Source organism: Eriocheir sinensis, chromosome 6 (assembly GCF_024679095.1).
Source record: "Eriocheir sinensis breed Jianghai 21 chromosome 6, ASM2467909v1, whole genome shotgun sequence".
NCBI classification, from domain to species: domain Eukaryota; kingdom Metazoa; phylum Arthropoda; class Malacostraca; order Decapoda; family Varunidae; genus Eriocheir; species Eriocheir sinensis.
The window spans coordinates 13,507,061-13,534,159 of record NC_066514.1 but is presented as its reverse complement, the minus strand read 5'-3'; the positions used below and the strand labels follow the sequence as shown (position 1 = coordinate 13,534,159).

Sequence of the window (27,099 nt, the reverse complement as noted above, 5' to 3'; positions counted from 1 at the left end):
GATGAAAATGAAGAAAGGTTCACTGAAAGCAAGGCCGTACGTTGCTAATCAGTTGAACCTTTGCAACTGCATGCATATGTTGCAGGTTACATAACGCTAGTGACGCAACTACAGGCAACTGAAGCTTTATTTGAGCCTTGCGTTAGTAGTTCTCAGGCTAGAGTCTAGTGCTCAGGGATACTTAAGTTGACCCCTTCACCTAATAATCAAAGATCTTATGTCACTGTGCCGTATTTGAATATTGAAAGTGAAAGTATAGAGATAGATGATAATACAACGTTAGGATTTGTGAAGCCTGTCACTCAGGAGCAATACGCTGATCTGCCACAAGTATCTAGTGTACAGACCGTTGACACAGTTAAGACAGACTTGAAGCCCGCAGAGCTTGAAGCAAGGAAGAACAGCCTCTATCAAATTGCTGACGCTAAATTCCCAAGTGAAGAGAGGGAAAAACAGGTCTTAAAGTCCTTAATAAATAAATATATAACAGTGTTTTCCTCAGAACAAGAACCATTAACTGTAACGCCCTATCTCCTAAGCACCATCAAGCAAAACACAGATGAAGTAGTGTACAGGCGTCCCTATAACATTCTTTTCATTTATCATGGCAGAGTAAATGAACAACTTATATCGCTCCAGCAACAGGGTGTGATTCGCCCTTCGCGATCACCCTATAATGACCAACTTACCCCAGTGCCAAAAAAAGGAGGACTACGACTTTGTCTGGACTTCCGGGCAATTAACAAGACACTACGGGACGACCGATACCCACTCCCTAATATAACTATCATACTCAGTCAATTGGGAGATAGTAAGCTTTTTTCATGCCTAGACTTGAAAACAGGGTTACCATCAAATCCCCCTAGATGAAATTAGCAGAAAGAAGACGGCATTTTCTTCTCCAGCAGGACATTGGGAATTTACTTCCCTCCCCTTTGGCCTTAAAACAGCCCCGTCCTGCTTCCAGAAAATAATAAACACTGTCCTTACATGACTATTAGGAAACAAGGTTCAGGTGTACTTTGATGACATAATTATCCTGGGCGATACATTTTCTAATGATGTAGATAACTTAGAACAAATTATGGAACGCTTAAAGGAAGTCAAACTGACTACTAAGATGGAAAAGTGTAACTTTTTTAACCCGTGGGCCTCGGCTATGGGAAAGCCGAGTGGCCGAGAAACGGCAACATTATACTGCATTTTGAGACTAAGAAAAGAGCATGGAACGTATATCAGAGCACTCCTCTCATAACCATAAAGCCGTTAAAATAATTCATTATACTCAATCTCCATTCTTTTGGGGTGGTGTTTCTTACAAAATAAACAGTCCCGTGACACGTGGCATTTAGCCGAGAGTCGCTTGTTGTCTACTCTAGAGATTTTGACAAGTGATTACTGCATGAACCCCTTCGTTACCGACTCCGTGACCCCCGTGCGGCCCAACCCCCATCCCCCGAACCGAGTTTTTTCACGCGCTTCTCCAAATTTGGTAGGGGGTGGTTTATACTTTTCTTTACACCCGCATTTAGTCATTTATGTTTTTTTTACACGTGTTCTGATAGATTTTGTTCAGGAGCTGTACACTATTTAAATCAAAAGTTGTTCTATGTTATTTCCTATGCACAGAAGCAGACACAAGATGGTAAGTGTTTCAATAGAATTATGGAAATAAATATATCGAACATGAAAAGAAAGTTTTATTTACCTTCTAATCTGGCAGAAATCCATTGGTGTCCTGTTGGTACTTTGTAGATCCAAGTTTGATGAGAGGGTGAAAGGCAGGGATGGTGCACTCCGAGGCAGGTGCACCTTGACCAGCGTATGTTCTACTGGGAATGCCATGCCCGAAAGTGTTCCTCAGAACACAGTCCAGGCTTGCCAGGGCACACAGGGCAGTATTTGCGTGACATCTTGGTCTTCTTATTCTTGTAGCACATTCTGCACCGTTTCTGTGGTCGGGCTTTCTTTTCAGTGGGAGGTATAGGAATCATTCCATGGCACGTATCACTCCCACTTGGTTCTTCAACCATAGCAGACTTCTTCTTTCTCAGGCTCAGGTCTTTCTTCCTTTCCGAACACAACTGCCGGTATCCAGGTGAGCACCGAGTGAGTTGTTGATGGACCACCAGCTTGATAAACTCTCCATACTCCATCCAGTGTCTTTGCTGATGAAGATTACAGTAGATGGTCCGAGCATTGAGCAACATTCTTGAGATCATATGGAGTCCTAGCTTCTTGAACCATGTATATGATTTTCGTGTTGGATCAGGTGGCTCCAACAGCTGATCAACCAAATCCACTGCCCCCATCTGCTCATTATATCTCTGAATTGGTGATGGTTTCTTGATGAACTCCTGCTTTCCTCCCTTCAGGACACGAGTCCTCTCTACAAACCCTGCTTCATACTTTGTTGTGATGACGTGCACATACTTGGTATCTCTGAATTTTACTTGGAGAATTTCATCTTTCCTGGAAAACAGTGCTTGACCTCTGCTTAGAGACTCATTTTTCATAATAGGTGGGACTCCTCTGTTTGGGCGTATAGTTCCTGTGGTTAGTGTGCCCTCTCCAGCAAAAACTCAGCAAGGTGAAGTGAAGAGTACCAGTTGTCGAGTACTACATGACGTCCTTTATTCAGAAGGTCCAGCATCAAATATACTGGCACTCTTTCAGACTTAGACAAGGCTGATAACTCTGGATTATCCAGCATCTCATCATAGAGACGATGGCTGTACAAACAAAAGTTCCAGGTATAACCTCTGGCCTTGGGGGAGCTGGGGCAGAGGGAGAAAAGCTTGAGGCCAAACCGCTTCCTTTTCGTTATGATATACTGGCGAAAGCGAAGCCGCCTTTGTAGAGAATAAGACTCTCATCAACAGCAAAATTCTCCCCAGCGGAGAAGTACTTGGTGGTTTTCTCCTCAGCATGTTGAAGAATGATGAAAGTCTGGTCATTGGGTCTTCTTTCTTGCTGTCATCAGGATGTGAGTAACGAATGAACCGTTGGATCTGAGAAAACCTATTCCTACTCATTACAGCAGCTGTGAACACAGGGGGGCCCTGGCAGAGCACAGAGAGACTCAATAGTCTGCTATCTTTGGCAACTTGTTGACTCCATCAGTAGCTGCAGACATAAGAAGACATTCATCTCATCCTTTGTGACATCAAGCCACTTTTTCCCATAAACTTGTTGGGATTTATTGTTGGGTTGTCCCTGAAGAACTTGGTTGCACGGACATTCGTCCACAAACACAGCGACTGTATCACCTCGTCTGACATGAATAGCTCGAAGCAGTCCAAAGCACTCATGTCATTCCTTGGTACATCAGGATGAACGCCAGAAAAGTCCTCAGTTAGGACAGGAACAGTGCCAGGACGCTGATCAGCAAAGGGATCAGCCATGAGAGTGAAGGCGTGCAGGGGAGCCGGCAGTGCTGGGCTGCGTGGCCTGTCTGCATCGTCAACACTTCCATCACTCTCTTCCTCGTAACTACTAGCCTCACTGTCATTCTCTGGCAAATATTCCTCATCTGAGTCACTTATGAAGCCTTCTGATTGAGTTTCATTATCGTCTGATCCTTGTAACTCCTCTAAATGAGCCAGGTCACTCTCCGAATCACTCACAGACGATAATGAGGACGCCATCACGGGTCGCTGGTCAGTCACACACTGGCCGCCACTCCCCCCCAGGCCCCACATTCCACAATCCCCTCCAGTGTACCCAACGTCCTTGAAAACACGAGGTGCCAATTAGTCATTTTGTCACTGGGTCATAAAAAAAACATACAAACCGAATAGATAAAGTCCTTTTGGAGCGATGGCATACGCATGTACTTCAACGGTACAGTAGCCCAACTTTTATATGAAGTACTATGGTACGCCATCGGTAACGAGGGGGTTAAGGTTGGAATCATCTTTGTGGCGCGTCGTTGAATCCTTTCCAATAAACCAATGTCCTGTCTGTAATTAGGAGACCAGAATTGTACTGCATACTCGAGGTGCGGTCTTACCATGGAATTATACAAGGCTACCGTCACGTCTGGCGTTTTACACTCGAGGTTCCTCGCTATGAACCCGAGCATAGTGTTGGCTTTGTTGTAGGCTTTTTTTTACAGTGATTCGCGTGTTTCAGGTAACTGCTGATAGTGACTCCAAGATCCTTTTCCTCTTGCATCGCTTGCAGAGGTTTCCCATTCATGATATATGTGTGCTTACTATTTCTGGACCCAATGTGCACGACTTTGCATTTGTCAACATTAAAGGACATTTGCCATTTTTCTGACCATTCGATAATGTGATTGAGGTCTTTCTGAATGATTTCGCAGTCGGTCTTTGTGAGGGCCATTCCACCCACCTTGGTGTCATCAGCAAATTTTGATATTGTTGATTTCAATCCTGATTCGAGGTCGTTGATATATATGATGAAGAGAATGGGTCCCAGCACTGACCCTTGAGGCACTCCACTAGTGACTGGAAGCCAATCGGAAGGCTGTCCGTTTAGTAGTACTCGTTGTTTTCTGCCGATGAGCCAATCTCTTATCCACGCGATCAGTTTGGGCCCAATGCCCGCCGAGTGCAGTTTCTTAAGGAGTCGCTCGTGCGGTACCTTGTCGAAGGCTTTCTGAATGTCCAGGTATATAACATCACTGGGGATGTGGGCATCCCAGATATTATATATACCTTGGAAGAAGTCTAATGAATTTGTTAGGCATGAGCGCTTGTTTCTGAAGCCATGCTGGGTGTCGGAGATTACATTATTGTCTTCTAGAAACTTGACAAGTTTGTCTCTAATAATCTTTTCGAGTATTTTCCTGCCACTGATGTCAAACTTATGGGCCTGTAGTTTAATGCAACACTTTTGTCTCCTTTTTTTGATAATCGGTGTTACGTTCGCCATCTTCCAGTCTTCCGGGACCTTGTTCAATTTAACAGACTGGTTGAATATGCTAGTGAGTGGCTGAAGTATTTGTTGTTTAAGCTCTTTTAATAACCGTGGTGACAAACCGTCGGGTCCCGTTGACTTGTTCGTGTCCAAATAATTTTTAACTTCTTGGTCGCATATTGTGTCAATTTCCAGAGGCGTGATCTCACTCGGCGGGTCAGGGCTCTCGGGAATGGTTTCGATGTCCTCGACTGTGAATATGGATGCGAAGTTACTGTTGAGGATTCTGGCCATCTGTTTACTGTCCTGAGTTACAGATCCAGTCTCATCTGTCAGGGGATCAATATTGGATTTTACTTATTTTTTCGATCTGATGTATGTGAAGAATTTTTTTTGAGTTTGTTTTGATGTCACGCGCTATTTGCTTTTCGTAGTTGCGTTTACTACTTCGAATAAGGGTGCGACAAGCTCCGAGGCTGGTGTGGTACTGAGTACGGGCTTCGGCCGTGTCATTTTCTTTCATCAGGTTATAATTCCTTTTTTTTTTTAAGTTTACCGCCCTTTTTATCTATGTGGTCATCCACGGTGGATCCACGGTACCATTTGATCGCCTGGGTTTCGTAGGCACTGTAGCCTTCTCTACCTGCAAAAGCTTATCTTTGAAGTTGTTCCACACGTTGTCGATTGTATTGTCGGTTAGGTGAAGTTGGTCCCAGGTCGCAGGGGGAAGCAGCTCACGGGCTAGGTTGAAATTTGCTTTTTTGTAGTCTGGTATCACTGACGGATTGTCTACGAGTTTGTGACTTATGTCGACATTGAAACGGATTAAGTGGTGATCGCAACCATTAATTTTTTCACCAACTTCACAGTCGCGAATGAGGTCGGGGTCGCTTACTAATACCAGATCCAGCAGATTGTTTTCTCTTGTCGGTTGAGTTACAACTTGAGTGAGGAACGAATCTTCCACCATTTTTATAAGCCTGTTACCCTCTTGATCTCCAGTCATCATTCCCCAGTCAATGTTAGGCCAATTAAAGTCCCCAATTATTATTGCTTCTTTGCTTTGTGTTAAAGAGTGAAGCTCTTCGTACAAGGCAGTGTCGTCGGCTGCCTGCTGTTTTGGAGGTCTGTATACGGTCGCAAGTGTTAGTTTCTTATTATTCGCGGTTATTTCCACATAGACGGAGTCGTAACTCTCTGCGTCCTGTTTGTCTATTTTTATGGCAGGGAGCGTACTTTTTACGTAGCAAATTACTCCTCCTCCTTTCTTGTGCAATCGATTTTTTTGGAAGCTTTCGTACCCGGGAAATGACAGTTCAGATACTAGATGTGCAGAGTTGGCCCAAGTCTGGCACCTAGATAACAGTAATGTTTTAAGTGGCCGTTTGATGAACGACCACAAAACTCAACCAGCTGGCCACGCATCATGGAGTTCCCAAATAGGCGAGTCTCAAACTCATCCTACATGGGGTCTCAGTATCTGAAACATACTGAAGGTAGTGGGGGTCAGTAATTATTTCGTTGCCTGCTTCGGTTTGGCTCCATTCCTTACAGGTTGGAACCTGCTGTCATCCTGTGAAGCAGGAAGAGAAGCGTTATGTGGGGCAGGCTGGGAGTTGGCCTGTGAGGCAAGCTGGGAGTTAGCCTGTGAGGCAAGCTGGGAGTTAGCCTATGAGGCGGCTGGGAGTCAGCCTGTGAGGCAGGGTGGGAGTCAGCCTGTGAGGCAGGCTGTGAGTCAGCCTGTGAGGCAGGCTGGGAGTTAGCCTGTGAGGCAGGCTGGGAGTTAGCCTGTGAGGCATGCTGTGAGTTAGCCTGTGCGGCAGACAGGGATTTAGCCTGAGGTGTCGGGACCCAGAAGAACAAACAGAGGATGACCATAGCACCACAGTTAATTAATAGTAACCCCAATCAGAGGCAAATACCGGGTGGAGATATGGAGACAAGAATTGTAAATATGATAGGAGAGGGAAGGAAAGCAATTAGTCAGATATACAAAGCCGTAAACATATGATAAGACTAGCACTTACAAGGCGGGTTACGGAAAATACCCAGACCTAGATACAGAAAACAGATACCCAATAGGCGTGGTCAGAATGTGTGGATAACCATTCAGATGACTCTAACATGTCACGTGCAGTGTGACGACATGCTATAAGCGAATAACTGAACAGCGAAGTCACTGTGGGAGTGTCTTAAGTGTGAATCACGAATAGCAGCAGAAGTAAGCAATACATCATAATGAGCTAGCCAATGGTTGTTGACAGGAAGTATTGGCTACTGGTTATGTAGAAAATTAAGGCGTGCCAAGAATGTAGTTCCGCCTCAAGCAAAGAAAACATGTGACCTAGAAATCAGTAGTAAGAGCAGACGTGCTACTCACTCAGCTGAGAATGGCTGTTGTGATCTTAATCGCGAGTAGAAATTTGAGAATCTAAGGGAAACCGACTGTTTTGTCCTGGAAATTATATTGTAGGATATCTACGGCACCATTTACTCGCCTGGGTTTCGTCGGCACTGTAGCCTTTTCTACTCCCAAAAGCTTATCTTTGAAGTTGTTCGACAACGTGTGGAACAACTTCAAAGATAAGCTTTTGGGAATAGAAAAAGCTACAGTGCCGACGAAACCCAGGCGAGTAAATGGTGCCGTAGATCCACCGTGGATGACCAGAGAAATAAAAAGGGAGGTAAACTTAAAAAAAATGAATTATAACCTAATGAAAGAGAATGACACGGCCGAAGCCCGTACTCAGTACCACAACAGCCTCAGAGCTTGTCGCACCCTTATTCGGAGTAGTAAACGCAACTACGAAAAACAAATAGCGCGTGACATCAAGACAAACTCAAAAAAATTCTTCACATACATCAGATCGAAAAAGAAAGTAAAATCCAACATTGGTCCCCTGACAGACGAGACTGGAGCTGCAACTCAGGACAGTAAACAGATGACCAGAATCCTCAACAGTAACTTCGCATCCGTATTCACAGTCGAGAACATCGAAAACATGCCCGAGAACCCTGACCCGCCGAGGGGAATCACGCCCCTGAAAATTGACTCAATATGCGACCAAGAAGTGAAAGAGTATTTGGATAAACTCGACACGAACAAGTCAACAGGACCTGACGGTTTGTCCCCGCGGTTATTAAAAGAGCTTAAACAAGAAATACTTCAGCCACTCACTAACATATTCAACCAGTCTGTTCAATTGAAAAAGGTCCCGGAAGACTGGAAGATGGCGAACGTAACACCAATTTTCAAAAAAGGAGACAAAAGCGTTGCATTAAACTACAGGCCCATAAGTTTGACATCAGTGGCAGGAAAAATACTCGAAAAGATTATTAGAGACAAACTTGTTAAGTTTCTAGAAGACAATAATGTAATCTCTGACACCCAGCATGGCTTCAGAAACAAGCGCTCCTGCCTAACGAATTTATTAGACTTCTTCCAAGGTATATATAAGAACTGGGATGCCCACATCCCCAGTGATGTTATATACCTGGACTTTCAGAAAACCTTCGACAAGGTACCGCACGAGCGACTCCTTAAGAAACTGCACTCGGCGGGCATTGGAGCCAATCTGATCGCGTGGATATGAGATTGGCTCACCGACAGAAAACAACGAGTACTACTCAACGGACAGCCTTCCGATTGGCTTCCAGTCACTAGTGGAGTGCCTCAAGGGTCAGTGCTGGGACCCATTATCTTCATCATATATATCAACGACCTCGAATCAGGACTGAAATCCACAATATCGAAATTTGCTGATGACACTAAGGTGGAGGGAAAGGCCCTCACAAAGACCGACTGCGAAATCATTCAGAAAGACCTCAATCACATTATCGAATGGTCGGAAAAATGGCAAATGTCCTTTAATGTTGACAAATGCAAAGTCATGCACATTGGGTCCAGAAATAGTAACCACACATACATCATGAATAGGAGACCTCTGCAAGCGATGCAGGAGGAAAAGGATCTTGAGTCACTATCAGCAGTGACCTGAAACACGCGAATCACAAAAAGCATACAACCAAGCCAACACTATGCTCGGGTTCATAGCGAGGAACTTCGAGTGTAAAACGCCAGACGTGATGCTATCCTTATATAATTCCATGGTAAGACCGCACCTCGAGTATGCAGTACAGTTCTGGTCTCCTAATTACAGAAAGGACATTGATTTACTGGAAAGGATTCAACGACGCGCCACGAAAATGACACCAACCTTAAGGGCTCAACCGTACGAGGAACGACTCAAGCGACCCAATCTCTTTACATTAGAGAAAAGACGCCTACGAGGAGATATGATTCAAGTCTTCAAGTATCTGAAAAAATTCAATAACGTCGATTACTCCAATTTCTTTGAATTGCAAACCAACCTAAGAACTAGAAATAACGGTTTACCCATTCAGTCTAGTCGATGTAACACAGACATCGGAAGGAGTTTCTTTTCAAACCGAGTCATCCGTCACTGGAACAATCTTCCTTCAGAAGTAGTAAATGTGAATACTATCAACTCCTTCAAATATAGAATCGACCGTCACTTCGCTGCGTCGGGAGTAAACTGAATATTGAGTTGCTTTCATCTGCTCCTCAATATCGAGGTGCTTTCATCTGCTCCTCAATGTCGAGGTGCTTTCATCTGCTCCCCAGGCCCCAGGCTGTCGAGCAGATTAAATCACCAAAGCGGGCAACCTCGTAATGAGCCAATAGGCTTTTTGTTGCCTGCGTTTCCATGTTTCCATGTTTCCATGTGTAGTAGGATTGTGAGTGGGACAGGATAGTGATTATTTGTTTGCGATGTTAAGCAGAGATGGAAACCACTGCGTGTGGTAAGATTTGGTGTTTCCGTGAATTGCAGTAGATTATACTATAGGATGAGTTATTAGGATTTGTGAGGAGAGTACTTAATTATTGTGATGTAAGCAGAGATATGCAAACCACTGCTTGTGGAATGATGAGTGTTATTATTATTGGCAGCAATTGACCGCATATTATAGTATTATGTTTAAGACTTGTCGTTTGTCGTATGTTGTATCCATCGCTGAATATGCCAGAGTGGTATGATCGTCTAAGCACAGAATATTGCGTAAGGCAATTATTTTCATTTAATTTTAAATAAATGTATATTATATTTTTCCCTTGTTTATCCTCGAACACTAGTCTCCAATAACAACCTAAGCCGGATCACGCTACCAGGGATACGGGATGGTGAGATCATTTATGAAGTAATTAATGAGTGATAAAAGAGTTGTTTTAATACAAGTTGATGCAAATCAAATAAAATGTAAGGATTAAATACAAGAAAAGAAGGGTCCAAAACTGGCGGCAGCGGTATAGGGATAGACAGGAGCGTGTGTTTATTACAGTGTTTTCCTTAAATTAACTACGTTTAATGAGAAAAGGGCTCCTACTCTCACCATGTTTAGTTCGTTTTAGCAGCGGTAGCGATAGCGATGATATAAGTACTTGTTCTTCCGGAGAGTTAGACTCAGAGTCAGACAACATGCCGGACGAAACTGGTCGGAAACGGTGTACCGGATCCTGAGCAAAGCACTTGTGAAGTCAGTGGCCAAAACAAGTCTACTACAATAGATAAAACAGATCTAGCCTCTAGCAGTTCCCTTAATTCGAGGAACAACTATGGCAAAGTCACAGGATTAAAATATGATATGGGAGGTCGGAGCAAGGACCCAGACAACACTACATTTTTCTGTACTACTAGTGTAAGGCAGTGGATTACAGATATAGATTCACGGACTGCTGATAACTGGACTGATCAAGGAAGGATACAGTTAGCAAAGCAACACTCATTAGGCCCTGTCTTTCAAATGATTTCCACTACAATTGAGACGGACGGTTATGACTGGAAGAAGGTTAAACAGCAACTGTTAGAAATATTTCCTGATGATAAAAGCTTATATGAGAGGAAAGAAGACCTAGCCAGAGCAAGGCGTGATTCTGGGGAAACAATACCTGAATTTTGAGTAAGGCAACATGAGGCAACCTGTTCATTTAAAGAAATGAGGCCAGAAAATAAAATGTCATTACAGGAAGACAAAGTAACTGCTTTTTCGACGGCCCTACCAAAACCCTTTAAATCATATTTAACTGATGATGACATGAACGATCCTTCAGCAGTGTACAAAAAGGCCCTAAACTTCTTGAAAAACCATCCACAGCTGAAACTAACATGCAGTGATCTCATGAAAGAGACTTGTCAACCCGTAGCGATGGTGACTGGCCAAAAATCTCAGCACTCTAGGCAAGCTAGGAAGGAGGAGCAAAGACGCCCCCCAAATAATTATATAGTATGCTTTCGTTGTGAAAAGGTAGGACACTAAGTCTTGCTTGGTAGAAATTTGCAGAAACTGTGGCATGACTGGGCATTCTACTGCCCATTGCTGGCATTTTCTGAGAGGAAGAGGAGGACAAGGCAGGTACCCACCTCATGGTAACTCCTACAAACAAACAAAAAAAAAAAAAGCCAACTTTCGGTAGAAATAACAGAAAATGAACGGAGAACGAACAAGGGAGTAACCACATCACTAACAAATAATGAAAATAAGGCTATAATCAACATAACTCAGAGTAATCTTGATAGCCAGATCGCACTAAACTTACAGGTACAAGAACATGATAAAACATATATGCAAAGGTGGCCGCTCTCCTAGATACAGGAGCGTGTGCGAGTTTTATAACTGATTAATTTATTCAAGAGTTAGGACTCGCAATAAATGAAAGTGAAGCGAAACCCGTAAATATTGTCTCGGAGCAAGGACACCATATTGAAAATGAAGGTAGGAGACAGGTTAACCTTAAATTTGGAAGGAGAAATAGCTTACAAGATCTAATAATAACACGCAATGTAGATTTACCGACTCCTATTTTGTTGGGTACTGATTTCATGTTGCAACATGAAATTACTCTAAAAACGTTGCAACCACATGAAGAACAAGGGAAATGAGGCTGGAAACTGATGATAGAAGGGGAAACTATACCACTACATCCCATTGAGCCCTCAGTTGAATGTAGATGAAAATGAAGAAAGGTTCACTGAAAGCAAGGCCGTACGTTGCTAATCAGTTGAACCTTTGCAGCTGCATGCATCTGTTGCAGGTTACATAACGCTAGTGACGCAACTACAGGCAACTGAAGCTTTATTTGAGCCTTGCGTTAGTACTCCTCAGGCTAGAGTCTAGTGCTCAGGGATACTTAAGTTGACCCCTTCACCTGACAATCAAAGATCTTATGTTACTGTGCCGTATTTGAATGTTGAAAGTGAAAGTATAGAGGTAGACGATAATACAACGTTAGGATTTGTGAAGCCTGTCACTCAGGAGCAATACGCTGATCTGCCACAAGTATCTAGTGTACAGACCGTTGACACAGTTAAGACAGACTTGAAGCCCGCAGAGCTTGAAGCAAGGAATAACAGCCTCTATCAAATTGCTGACGCTAAATTCCCAAGTGAAGAGATTGAAAATCAGGTCTTAAAGTCCTTAATAAATAAATATATAACAGTGTTTTCCTCAGAACAAGAACCATTAACAGTAACGCCCTATTTTCTAAGCACCATCAAGCAAAACACAGATGAAGTAGTGTACAGGCGTCCCTATAACATTCTTTTCATTTATCATGGCAGAGTAAATGAACAACTTATATCGCTCCAGCAACAGGGTGTGATTCGCCCTTCGCGATCACCCTATAATGACCAACTTACCCCAGTGCCAAAAAAAGGAGGACTACGACTTTGTCTGGACTTCCGGGCAATTAACAAGACACTACGGGACGACTGATACCCACTCCCTAATATAACTATCATACTCAGTCAATTGGGAGATAGTAAGCTTTTTTCATGCCTAGACTTGAAAACAGGGTTACCATCAAATCCCCCTAGATGAAATTAGCAGAAAGAAGACGGCATTTTCTTCTCCAGCAGGACATTGGGAATTTACTTCCCTCCCCTTTGGCCTTAAACAGCCCGTCCTGCTTCCAGAAAATAATAAACACTGTCCTTACATGACTATTAGGAAACAAGGTTCAGGTGTACTTTGATGACATAATTATCCCAAGGATACATTTTCTAATGATGTAGATAACTTAGAACAAATTATGGAACGCTTAAAGGAAGTCAAACTGACTATTAAGATGGAGAAGTGTAACTTTTTTAACCCGTGGGCCTCGGCTATGGGAAAGCCGAGTGGCCGAGAAACGGCAACATTATACTGCATTTTGAGACTAAGAAAAGAGCATGGAACGTATATCAGAGCACTCCTCTCATAACCATAAAGCCGTTAAAATAATTAATTATACTCAATCTCCATTCTTTTGGGGTGGTGTTTCTTACAAAATAAACAGTCCCGTGACACGTGGCATTTAGCCGAGAGTCGCTTGTTGTCTACTCTAGAGATTTTGACAAGTGATTACTGCATGAATAGCTAATTCAATCTGCCATGACCTTACAGCACCACCTATGACAAATAAGCCCACCTCAAGATCAATCACCTACCACAATGATCCAGGGCATGCATGGTGGGTTGCTCTATGCCGCCATCGCCTACAATTAACTCAAATTAGGCGTTTTGAGCCGAGCCCCAAACTGGGTCCGCCGTTTCAGCGGACCGACTTGCGGGAGCCCAAAAATGGGTCCGTCGACGCTGCCGGGTTAAGGACAAAGTAAGTTACCTGGGCCATGTCATCAACTCAGAGGGAATAAGACCTCAATCTTGCAAGCTGGAGGCCATACAAAACATCCCGGCCCCCAAACTGTTCATGATTTACAGTCATTTCTTGGATTAACTAATTATTATCGCAAATTTATTGCAAATTATCCACAAAGTATTACTCCCCTTCTAAAGATTAACAAAGGGAAGAAAGGTACACTCAAGAAAAAAAATAAAACTCCACTCATATGGACAGATGAAGCAAAAACTGCGTTCTCAACCCTGAAGGATAGAATGATGTAATGTGTATATTATAATGTACATGTGTATGTATGACTGTACGTGTGGCGACACCCGGTCGGTGTCGCACAACAGGATGTCTAACAACACGTCGTGCTTTTGGCCGTGGGAAGCTGTGATGAACTGACACTAGGATCAGCAAATGATGACTTTCATCAACAGTCATCAACCGGAAGCCCCACCCTTCCGGACGAACTACAAGCAAATAAAACAGGCGAACAACGCAGAGAAGAGGAGAGAAGACGGGTGACGGGCAGGCGAGCGGTGCTCCGCCGCTCCGCGCCCTGCAGCGGTGTGGCTGTCTCTGATTTCGTGCGTCTCGCTCACGTAAACTGTAAACCTTATGTAGTACAACTGTTAATATAGTTAAAATACATTTGGTATTTGTATCAACCTGAGAGAGAGAACTAAAGTGAACTAAAGTGAACTTATAACGGCTACCGCTCGGCCACACATCACTTAACTAAAAAGGCTATTGTGTTATCTCACCTTACTACAATCAACTTGTGAAAGCAGGCAACGGTATACCGGACCTCACGTGAGATAACAGTTCGCGCCTTAATCAAAAACACACATCAGCTAACAAAAAGGCTAACAATGCTTGACACAGTCATTCAAAAATTCCATGACTTTAACAAACCTTTCGTGCTCACTAATAATAAACTAAGACCTATTTCCTAATAATAAACAAAGACCTATTTCCTTTTTTTAGGAGGAAATTGAACACGACAGAACAGCGGTACAGTACAGCTGAACGAGAGGCTTTAGCTGTAATATATGGGTTGCAAGTGAACCGCCCATTAATACTGGGTTACCCTATTGAGATCCACACGGATCACAGACCTTTAGTCTGGTTGTTACAGGTAGCTAGTCCCAACGGCAGGATAGCTAGATGGCAGACTCTCATGAGTGAGTATGATTTCACAATCAATCATTTGCCTGGCAAGGAAAATATAGTTGCAGATTTTTTATCAAGGATGAAGGCTCAACAGGACACTGAGATTGAATTAGAAGATCAGCGCGATAATGTTTGTGGATGGGGAACAACAAATATCGTGGAACACGTGGATAAGGAGGGGCAAGGTATTGCACTAGTGCAGAAAAATAAAAAGGCGCCAAATGATATGGAATCAAAATGTATTAAATGTATGGACATGAATTGTGAGTGTATTGTCCATACATTTGACTGAAGTATTCAGGATATTAGTGAGCTGCAAGAGAGAGAGAGAGAGAGAGAGAGAGAGAGAGAGAGAGAGAGAGAGAGAGAGAGAGAGAGAGAGAGAGAGAGAGAGTTTTATTTTAAAATCCTCGTATGCCGTACACTATGCTAGAAGAAAAAATCAGCAGCCCTGGTATGATTTTGACTCCTATAAAGAGGAAATGGCTGCAATTGCAAGGAAAGTTTACATTGAAGATGATAAAGAAGAAATGGAAAAGTACTACAAACCTACGAAACTCAAAACTATCAGCGTTGGCGACAGAGTGTTCTTCAAACATACACAAAAAAAAAAAAAAAGAAGTTGCAACCTATTTTTTATGGACCCCACAGGGTAATAGAGAAGATCAGTGATGCATTGGTAAAAATTAGGAACCTCCGGACTAGTCAGATTTCAACGGTCCACGCAGATAGAGTAAAAGTCCTTCATGAAGACTGCATCGATGTGCAGCAACAATGACCAACGGTTAGGCGAGCATACCCTTTAAATCAGAAAACAGTCACTGAAATATTTTCTGCATTGCCCTGGTACTAAGACTAATTCTACCGAAAATGATAACCCGTAGCGGAGAAGTGACTGCTACTCATGATTATATTAAATAATGTTCGTTCTACAACAGCAATAAACAGCTGATTCACAGGCCCTACCTTCTCAGGTTACTCTTCAAACTTACAGAGCCACGTCGGCATGATAAATCCTTCGCTCTTCGACGGTACAGGAGTTGCCTAATGTAGTGTCAAAGCCAATACGATATAAAACTGGAATAATCTATAAGGATGAAAGTGCAATAATTAAGCGCAAATATGACGAAGTAAACCACAGATTTATTTGGCTCTTTCGATGGACGACTCAATAACACAACAGGAGTCCCCAACATGTGCTGGCCTAAGTTTCACACCAACATACTATCTATCTATCTATCTATCTATCTATCTATCTATCTATATATATATATATATATATATATATATATATATATATATATATATATATATATATATATATATATATATATATATATATATATATATATATATATATATATATATATATATATATATATATATTTCTCACAGACAGAGTATAGTACCGTTTATCCTCACATAAGATGTTTAGCTGCATTATATAAAGCACGGAATTTAATTGCTTCTTTAGCTTGACATGTTATTCAAATGTCACCTGAGTACCCAGCTGTAATAGCAATAAAAGACACTCTTTAATTTTGAAAATGAATTCAGTTCATTGTTGCATCATCTAAAAAAAATTTTTAGGCTATGTGATGACTACTAATCAAAACAAGCTGCATGCTTCTATGAATTATAAAAAAAAAAACGAAAAATTATTATTTTTAAGGGTCATTGTCTAATAACCTATTTGGTACTGCGACCCAGGCTCATGTTGACGCAATTCATGGAAAAAAAAATAGAGTACTAGAGTCATTAACTGAGAATGGTTTCATTTAGGTAAATGTTTATTATGAAAAACTCAACATCGTTAAGTAATATGCATGCCATGCAATCTGCCTTTAACAGGCTATATTCAGCTGTAGATGTATTGAACCAAGTTGTGCGCCAGTTTTCTATAGACTTTGGTATTAGGAAGAGAAAAAAAGCTCCTACAAGCATTGTTGAATTTTGACTTAGCATTGAGACACATACGTCCAAGTATACAAGGTTTAAAGTTGAGTCTGCAGGCTCCCCTGCAAACATACATGTTATGCCGGACGTGTTACTTGGGTTCCGTGTCGCCGTCAGGAGACTCCGTGGGAGGGAGATATGTAAACACTTTGCACAGCTTCTGTAGTTTAATATTCTTCTTTAGTAGTACACTTCACTCGGACTCTTCACTTACCACTAGCTTACTATGACTGGGACTGGCCCTCTCTCGCCCTCTTCTCCTATATATATCCAGAACAGTACAGTCTAGAATATTACAGTATATTTCAGATCATACAAGAACATGTAGCAAAAATATATGCGAGTTGGCAACACTTCCCGCCTGGCGCCTGGCCGCGCCCCGTGGGGCGCGGACGGCTCGCCTTGCTCCCCGCCCCTTTGCTCGTTTCTCCGGGAGCCTTCTAGAGGCCTATGGTCGCCGGGGGAAGCTTCCAGCACAACATACATAACTCCAACCATTATGTGAGACAAACAGTTGTTAAGTACATTAATGGAAGCCTAGGTTCGGCCTCCAGATATATTGTGCCTTGCAGTTCCTGATTTTTTAGCTTTATATAGGGATGTAATAACTGTGTCCTCCAGGACAACGGCTTTGCACGATTCTCGTAATTTCTCTGTCACCAAACCTTTACGAGGAGATCGCCTGACACCTTTGATGTCTTTCAAATCGACTCCCTTCCATTCTCTGTGCAGAATGGCACTTACTTTCTTATGTATAGTGTTGATTCAAGATATATTGCCTTCAGTGAGAATAGGAAACTATATTTTCTGCTTTCTAGTATAGAACACTGTAACAAGAATAACCATATAACGCAGCCTCTTGTGAATCGGCTGCTTTCTTGAATCATGAGTCAGTCATCAACCTCTGCCACACAATAGTCTTGAAAATATTTCCCCCTATGTTTATAAAAGGTCCTGGCTACTGGACCTATTCACTTGCCTCCCCCATCACTCTGACACACACATAGCCTACCAATCCTGTAAAAAAACATACTGTCAGCCTCCCGGGTGGTGGGATATTGACGCATCGGCAAGGTTGCAGCGCCCACAGCCCATCCCTGACACTTCCTGGACAAGAAGCAGTTGTGGAGGAGCCCCCCCTCAAGGTCTCTCTCGCTCCTCTCCCTCTCCACCTCCCTCCTCCCCTAAAGGTTCTTACAGGCCATCTTAACTGGTCTGTTTTGCCTGACTTTCCATCTCTTCGCAGAGCTGACTCCATCCCTCTACAGGAGCTAACAGCTGGCTTGCAGCCCCTATATTATGTGGTCGAGCCGGATCAGCCCTTTCAACCCGAAATCCATTGGTGGATTGTCTTCGCCATTGTCGTGATCCTGGTTCATCTGATGGTGACGTCTGCCGTGGGGTATTTCTATGTCCTGCGCTACGCACGACGCCGCCTACTTACATATTCGAGCCAACTGCAAACATTGAAAGGCGTATCTTCTCAACCAACACCTGTGAGATCTCACGGGCGAGATCTTCCGGAAGGGGAAGTATGTCGGGACCCAGAAAACGAGCAAACAGAGGAATGACCATGACAGTATTGCAACAAACTTCTAGAAATATCCATGTTTGTATATATATATATATATATATATATATATATATATATATATATATATATATATATATATAGATATATATCTATATATATATATATATATATATATATATATATATATATATATATATATATATATATATATATATATATATATATATTTATATATTTATATATATATATATATATATATATATATATATATATATATATATATATATATAGAAAGATATATATATATATATATATATATATATATATATATATATATATATATATATATATATATATATATATATATATATATATATATAGGTTGGTATGCGCCTTGATTTCTATTCAGAAAGTACGGGCTCGATTCCTGGCACAAGTGGTTTGTTGAGATGTTTTTCTGTCGGTTAAAGACAGTTCCTTGATATATATACCACGGCGTTGTGTCGTCTGGGATTGATTAAAATTCTTTCCGACTGCCCCGAGCGTGAGCGGGACCTCTTTACCTTTCATTCCTCGTAAGAGGTTGGCTGCTTAAATGCAACCTCTGGCGTGAAGTCTTTTAGCTCATCAGGTGGCATGGTTGGTATGCGCCTTGATTTCTATTCAGAAAGTAGGGGTTCGATTCCTGGCACAAGTAGTTTGTTGAGATGTTTTTCTGTCGGTTAAAGACAGTTCCTTGATATATATATATATATATATATATATATATATATATATATATATATATATATATATATATATATATATATATATATATATATATATATATATATATTATATATATATATATATATATATATATATATATATATATATATATATATATATATTTATATATATATATATATATATATATATATATATATATATATATATATATATATATATATATATATATATATATATATTCAAAGTGCTCGGAATGAGACCGAAAAATGTGTAATGGGTGTTTATCTGTTAAAGCTAATACATGAAAACTGACTTACCAGTTCCATTCCGATGATCTCGAAATTTCTACAGTTTTGTTTACACACTTTTCAACGGGAATACGTTTCAACGCATTTTTTCAAAACGAATTCCTATTGTACTATGTCTAACTTCCCCAAAAGTCGTAGAATGAGGTCAAAATAATTTAAATCAAAGAAAATAATGTCAAGAATATATTTTATTCCATAAATTTAAAGTTAACAAATTGTGAGCGGTGCGTTCTAGCGACTCACGGTGTTGTTGATTTACTGCGCTATGTCCGACAACTAGAAGAAGCAGAAAAAAAAGACTTCTGACGGTCATTATACTGACGGTTAGTTATGGTCGACCATAAGCACTAGGCAGAATACGGGCCTTGCAGGGCCCGTATTCTACATACCGTCATAACTTCTTCTGACGGTCATAGCGGAACAAAATGGCGCATTTCAGACATAACTCCGTTAGAAACTCTTATGGTCGACCATAAACTCTTATGGACGACCATAAAATTGCGCGGGACGCTGAGGTCGGGTTCACCCTGCCATAACTCTGCTTATGACCGTCAGAAGCGCGTCAACATGGCAGCCCAACGTCAACACGCTCACCAGCCTTTCCGAAGAAGGGACGTACTGAACGAGCTCAGCGATGCTGAGCTTATCAGGATATACAGACTTGACAAGGAAGGTATTTTGTACGTCACTAATCTTGTGAGGGAAGCCTTATCAAGTGAAACCAAGAGGAGATGCCCACTCACCCCGGAGATGAAGGTGATCATCACACTGCGGTATCTTGCCACGGGAAAAATGCAAATGTGCAGCAGCGACGACCTCGGCCCATCACAACCCAGCATCAGCAGAGCCATCACCCAGACAATTGACGCCCTTGCAAACGTCAATATTATCAAGCAGTTCATCAGCTTTCCCACCACCCAAGACGTTACTGAGGACAACAAGGCAGACTTCCTCAACATTGCAAATTTTCCCGGGGTTATTGGTGTCGTTGATGGGACACACGTAAGGATTGTGGCACCAAAGGAGGAGGAAGACGTGTTTGTCAATCGCAAGGGCTATCACAGTATTAATGTGCAGGTCATACTCGATGCCAACTATCGAATACTGGATATCCTAGCGAAGTGGCCTGGCTCAGTGCATGATGCACGTATTTTGAATGGCTGTGGAGTGGCAGAATTGTTCCAGAGAGGGCATGTGCCACCAGGTAGTCACTTGTTGGGAGACAGTGGCTATCCCAGCAAGCCATGGCTCCTGACACCTTACCTGCGACCTCTGCCTAGACCTCAGTCACGCTATAATAGGTGAGTAGATAGTCTTTATTTTTCTTTTGGGTATCAGTATAGTTTCTTACAATAAACATGTTGAACGTGAGATCCGCAAAAAAATTGTAGAGTTGACATGCCACGCACTACCAGGTGCAATTAGCAAACTGAGTCAATCACAACATTTACCTATTATATACAGAGTTCGGATAATAGGTTAGGCTAAGTTTAGACTGATCGAAAAAAACTAATTATTTGGGTTAATTTTAGAATAATAAAAAAAAATGAAAATAGTAAATTAATTGGGTTAATTTTAGAAAAAAAAATTAAAATAGCAAATACAACAGGAAAAAACTCAACCTAACCTAGATTAACTGGCAACAAAAAAAAACACATATTAGATCAGCTTAAATAATAATTAATGACGTTAATAATAAGTACATCAGATTTAAAGAAAATAATACACCTTTTCACCTTCAAATTTAAAGAAAAAGATCTTTAAATAAAAAAAAAAAGGCTGAAATTTAAAGAGCTGATTTTCCTAGTAAAAAAGTTGACCTTCAAATTTAAAAAGTTAACTTTTAAATTAAAATACTTGACTTTCAAATTACAAAAGTTGACTCAAATAAAAAAAAATCAATTTAAAAAATGTAATTAACCCGGTAGCAGCGACGGGACAAATTTGTGGCTTTACTGTGTAGCAGCGACGGGTCAAATTTGTGCCATGATATAAACCCCTCAAAACAGATGATACCTTATCTGATCACAAATGCATTGATATATATTATGAAATGGTTTGTGTGAGGGGTGATTTTTTCTTATTTTTTTCGCTTGGAGGGACCATTAACCCGTGGGCTTCGGCTATGGGAAAGCCGAGAAGTGGCCGAGAAATGACAAAATTACTCTGCATTTTGAGACTAGGAAAAGAGCATGGAATGTACACCAGAGTACTCCTCTTATAACCATAAAGCCATTAAAAATATTTACTTTTACTCAAACTCCATTCTTTTTGGGTGGTGTTTGTTACAAAATAGTCTCGTGACGCGTGGCATCTAGCCGAGAGTCGCTTGTTGTGTATTATAGAGAATTTGACAAGTGATTATTGTATGGATAGCTAATTCAGTATGCCATGACCTTACATCACCACCTATGACAAAAAAGCCTACCTCAAGATCACTCACCCACCACATTGACCTAGGCCATTCATGGTGGGTTGCGCTATTCCACCACCGCCTACGATTAGCTCGAATTAGGCGTTTTATGGCGAGCCCTTTCCACCGTACCACAGCCACGACTCGTCAAAGCCCTATAAAGGGTCTGTCGACGTTCTCAGGTTAAGAAACATGATCCCCGCTGCTACCAGGTTAAACTGAAAAAAAGTTGTCAAGAACAGTCAAATTTAGTCAAGCAAAGTCAAATTTAGTCAAGCTAGGTATGGCAAGTAGTGAATTTACCCATAGTTAATGGAACATAAGTACTTAACATTGACTGCCATTATCATTTGTATTTTCTTTTAGGGCCCGCAAACGGACACGGAGTGTTGTGGAACGGGGAATAGGACAGCTCAAGCGCCGCTTTCATGTCCTACACAGCGAGGTCCGAGTAACTCCCCCGGTGAAGGTGTGCAAGCTGATTCATGTATGCGGCATGCTCCACAACATCTGCAAGGACAGGAATATTCCCATTCCTCTCGATGCAGCTCAACCTAACCCTGAAGAAGCAGATCTTGCCGTGGCACAACCTGAAGGTGTGCAAGTTGTGCCGCCACTTCCAGCTGGTCAGCGGAATGAAGGTCGCCTGTATCGAGATGAATTCTGCAACTTGCATTTTCAGTAAGTTGGATATTTTATACATATATGTTTTTGGAATATAATCTGGGAAACACTCATTTCTTAAGAATCTGCATTATTCCGTATCATTATTATTATGAAACTACCTACTAATTAATTTGTTTTTCGTTCTAGCAATGAAGACTGAAACCTGTTCCTCAGCACGACTGGCCAAGTACATGCAAATGTACTGTTCCACTTGCATTAATAAAGTAATCAATCTATCAATCCATTATAACCCATATTCCTTTTGTAAACATTTGCAAATTAACATTCCCCAATTTGTTGTCAATACTCTACAAACACTCATAGTACTCTTCAATCTTCTTATACCTTCAACACTTACGATTACATTCCTATTCACACCTTTTACATTCATAGTTCATACACACCTTTTCATTCTTTTCATGCTCCTTCACTTCCTTCAAGAACATCTCCTATTATTCTGAAAGTCATTTCTCACCTTCCTCCCTAGCTCTTCACACATTGCCTTTTTATTATCTATTAGTGTTTTTTTTTTGCATCTTTTTTACACATCCATTTTAATCTATTTTTCCTGTGCATTTGTACACTGTATCATTCCCGCATAAGCATAATTAAACTAGTACAACTAAGGTTTCACAATCATAGAACTACGTGCATCCTCTTCTACTTTTATTAGGTATATTATTTGTTTTTCCTTTCCCTTTCAATTTGCAACTTGAGCAAAATTTGTTTAAGCCGCATGGCTTCTGCTTTTTCTTTGGCAGCTGCCTCCTGTGCCCTTACAGCTGCCTCCTGCGCCCTCGCAGCTGCCTCCTGCACCCTTGCAGCTCCTGCGAAGGCCCGAGCACAAGCAGCCACCTCCTTTGCGGCTGCCTTCATGGCCCGTGCAGCCTCCTCCCAGCCTGTGCAGCTGCTGCTGTAGCTCTTGGCTACAGCCTCCTCCTCAGCAGCTGCCACCTTTGCTTGAGCAGCTGCTGCATCCCCCTCAGCTGGCACCTTCCCCCGGGCACCCCCCTCCTCAGTCTGTGGCTGCAGGGTGGGCTCAGGCACAATTATTACTGTTGGTGCCTCAACACCTCCCTGACCTACGAAGAGCTGGCTCGCTGGCTCTGCTGCGTCTTCACTGCAAGTAATGTAAAAGTCATGGAATGGGTGTACAAATGAGCAGTTATAAACTAATGCAGATCTGCCATAGGGTATCTTTTTCCTTTCATATACTAGGGAGTAAATATGGCATAGTGTTATGGAAATGGAATTCATACTTCATACTAAATTAACGACAATCAATAAGGTCTAGAAGAGTTGCATATCTTTGAGGGGATTGATATTAAGAGGAGAATTCAATGAGTTATCGGCCTAACAAAGAAGGAGTGGAGATAGGAGCCCGCAAATGCTGTAACATGTTGGTATAGGTTCCAACAAGTAATGCATGGGCTGGTATCCTTTCAGCATTTTCTATTGAGTTACACGGTGACTTTTCACAAGTGATTCACCCACCATTCTTCAGGGACGGAATTTCATAATTGAAGACGAGATTGGAGAAGTGCATCACAGTCAAAGGCGGTTATGTTAAAACATAAAAAAAAGTAAGTGGAGTGAACCTTTGCTCTATTTTTCCTCATTCTGAGGTAGGCCAAGAACTCATTGAATACACCTTAATTGAGAAGTACTATGAACCAAGGTAGGATTGCATCAATTGACAAAAGTTGCTGTAGCTTTGACATTACCTGTTGGTATAGTTAACTTGAACTAAAGCCTTTAATTAAACAATCTATTCCAACAGTAAAGATATATCTCTCATATGTTCTTTCCAAGTGATGAATTATGTTTCTAATGTTTTGTAACATACTGGTTGAAGCAAATGACAGGCTGTTATTACTTTTGCTAAGCAGAACTGAACATATTTAAAAATGAGAAGAAAAGAACTAAAGAGTGTACTTCACAAATTAAACAAATAGATACATACATGTCGACAGTCCTTTGATGTCCAAGGTCATCAATCTCCTCAAATCCCGTGATGACCTTGCTGTCTTGCCCCAAGACGTCCCCGACAAGTTCATCAATGGGGTCAAGGGGAGGGGGTGGAGGGCCGCCACCTGGGACAAAATAAAATTTCATGTATGTTTTGCTTTTTTCCCCTACTACTAAAGCACTACATTAGTGTCTTCTCAGCATGTAATGCTGAAGTGGATTATGACAGGTACTTTACTGAGATGTGATAAAACTTGTTTTTGTCTCCTGCCTGTAACTTGACCTCTCTCAACGAGAGTGTATCAAAACACCTCTTCACCCGGAATTGACCTCTCTTTTGGCTACTCTATAGTATCTTCTGTTGTGAGAGCGGCAATTAATGGGCTTTTTTTCTACACTTTTTGTTGCCCTTGAGCCGACTCTTTTGTTGTAAAACTAAATTATATAAAAAAATATATATATAACTGCTGCACTCCCACCACTATTCAAGATTGTGTGTGTTAGAAAGGAGCATTTCTTCCTCTTTCATACTTTATCTTACAGGCATCTCTGATGAAAGAAAGTATAAGTAATAAGGGTAGGAATGGACTCTACATAATATTCATTACAAACTTAAACTGATTTACCCATATATATATATATATATATATATATATATATATATATATATATATATATATATATATATATATATATATATATATATATATATAAACTAAACTGGCAAATTTATGGCAAATAGCATCCTCTTTTTTTCAATACAAAACTATTTCAATGCGATTGACTTCCATCAAACAGTTGGCTGTTGATGGCAACAAGTATGGGTATTGCAACATACTTCTATAAATATCCATGTTTGTATATATATATATATATATATATATATATATATATATATATATATATATATATATATATATATATATATATATATATATATATATATATATATATATACACACAAGACTCATTTTAGTACCGTGCCAGTATTTCATTACCTACCTTGTGAAACATCACTAGTTCTTCATATATCTTTTCTACAAACGTTCAATAATCATGGAAACGCTTTCAAAATCCAATTCAAGGACTATTTATTGTTGAAAATAAGGGATGCTATTCACGAAAGCGTAGCCCATTATGGCGACGGCCGTGGCGACGGTGCAGCCGGTGTTGTGAGAAATATCTCCTCGCAGAAATAAGACATTATATATGTGTGTGGGGGGGGGGGGTCCATGGGGTGGTGCAGCCCTCCCTGGTTAGAAGGGGGCGTCGAGGGGGGTGATGCCCCCCCCCGTTAGCAGGTCGTAAAGTTCGGTTGGAGAAGTTTAAATATGCTCCCCCACCCTAAACCCTCTGCGAGATATTTTGCTGCTACACCGTCGCCCCGGCCGCCGCCAAAGGAGGCTACTCCTTCGTGAACATTATCCCCTATTTTCAATAATAAATAGTCCTTGAATTGGATTTTGAAAGCGTTTCCATTATTGTTGAACGTTTGAAGAAAAGATTTATGAAGAGCTAGTGATGTTTCATAAGGTAGGTAATGAACATAAGAACGTTGGAGTCTGCAATAGGCCGGTAGGCCTAAACAAGGCAGCTCCTTTGACCCTAAGCTCCCGTGTATCTAACCCCACCTAGTATCGCTGTCCATGAATTTATCTAATCTATTTTTGAATGTGACAATTGTATTGGCACTCACCACATGACTGCTAAGCCTATTCCACTCATCCACAACCCTGTTGGTAAACCAATTTTTGCCTATGTCCATGTTGAACCTGAATTGATCCAGTTTAAACCCATTACTTCGTGTCCTACCCATACATACTGGCATGGTACTAAAATGAATCTTTAATATATATATATATATATATATATATATATATATATATATATATATATATATATATATATATATATATATATATATATATATATATGATATTCAAAGTGCTCAGAATAAGACAAAAATGTGTAATGGGTGTTTATCAGTTAAAGCTTATATAAGGAAACTTACTTACCAGTTCCATTCCGATGATCTCGAAAGTTCTTCAGCTTCATCCTTGACTTAGAAGTGATGGTGAACCATCGCTTCTTTACCTCTACGGCCGTCCTTTCATGGTGGAACTGTCCATTCAGGTCGGCCGTAATCTTCGTCCATACATCGTGTTTCTTTTGGTTAGAGACACCAACCGTCTCAAAGTTCCTCTTCAATACATGGACTTCGTCCCTGTATAACATTGCAAGCTGGAGAGACTCGTCGTCTCCCCAGTTAGCCTTCCTTTGACGTTTAGGTTGAGGATCCATGCTGTGCTGGCCGTGAGTAAACACTACCGAACAGCTGAGAGGGCGGTACATTTGTTTACACACTTTTCAACGGGAATACGTTTCAGCGCATTTTCTCATAACGAATTTCTATTTTACTATTTCTAACTTCCCCAAAAGTCGTAATATGAGGTCAAAATAATTTAAATCAAAGAAAATTATGTCAATAATATATTATATTCCATGAATTTAAAGTTAATAAATTTTGAGCCGTGCATTCTAGCGGCTCACGGTGTTGTTGATTTACTGTGCTATGGCCGACAGCAAGAAGAAGAAGAAGAAGACTTCTGACGGTCATTATACTGACGGTCATAAATTATGTTAGCTATGACGGTAAGTTATGGTCGACCATAAGCACTATGTAGAATACGGGCCCTGTATTCCACCGTGCGGTCCGCAGCGCAGGTGGGCGGCAGTAGTACCCACGACAAAGATGGTGGAAGTCACGACCAGGGCTGTGCGTCCC

General features: G+C 41.1%; 1 long non-coding RNA gene across 1 annotated transcript; it reads right to left on the bottom strand.

Annotated features, from left to right (window-relative positions):
* Positions 1-23,288: 23,288 nt before the first annotated feature.
* On the bottom strand, positions 23,289-26,607 carry LOC126986585 (uncharacterized). The gene is made up of 3 exons (XR_007739828.1): positions 26,330-26,607; positions 24,310-24,439; positions 23,289-23,466 (listed from the first exon to the last, which is right to left on the bottom strand). It is a non-coding gene; the product is annotated as an uncharacterized LOC126986585 (long non-coding RNA).
* Between the last annotated feature and the right edge of the window lie 492 nt (positions 26,608-27,099).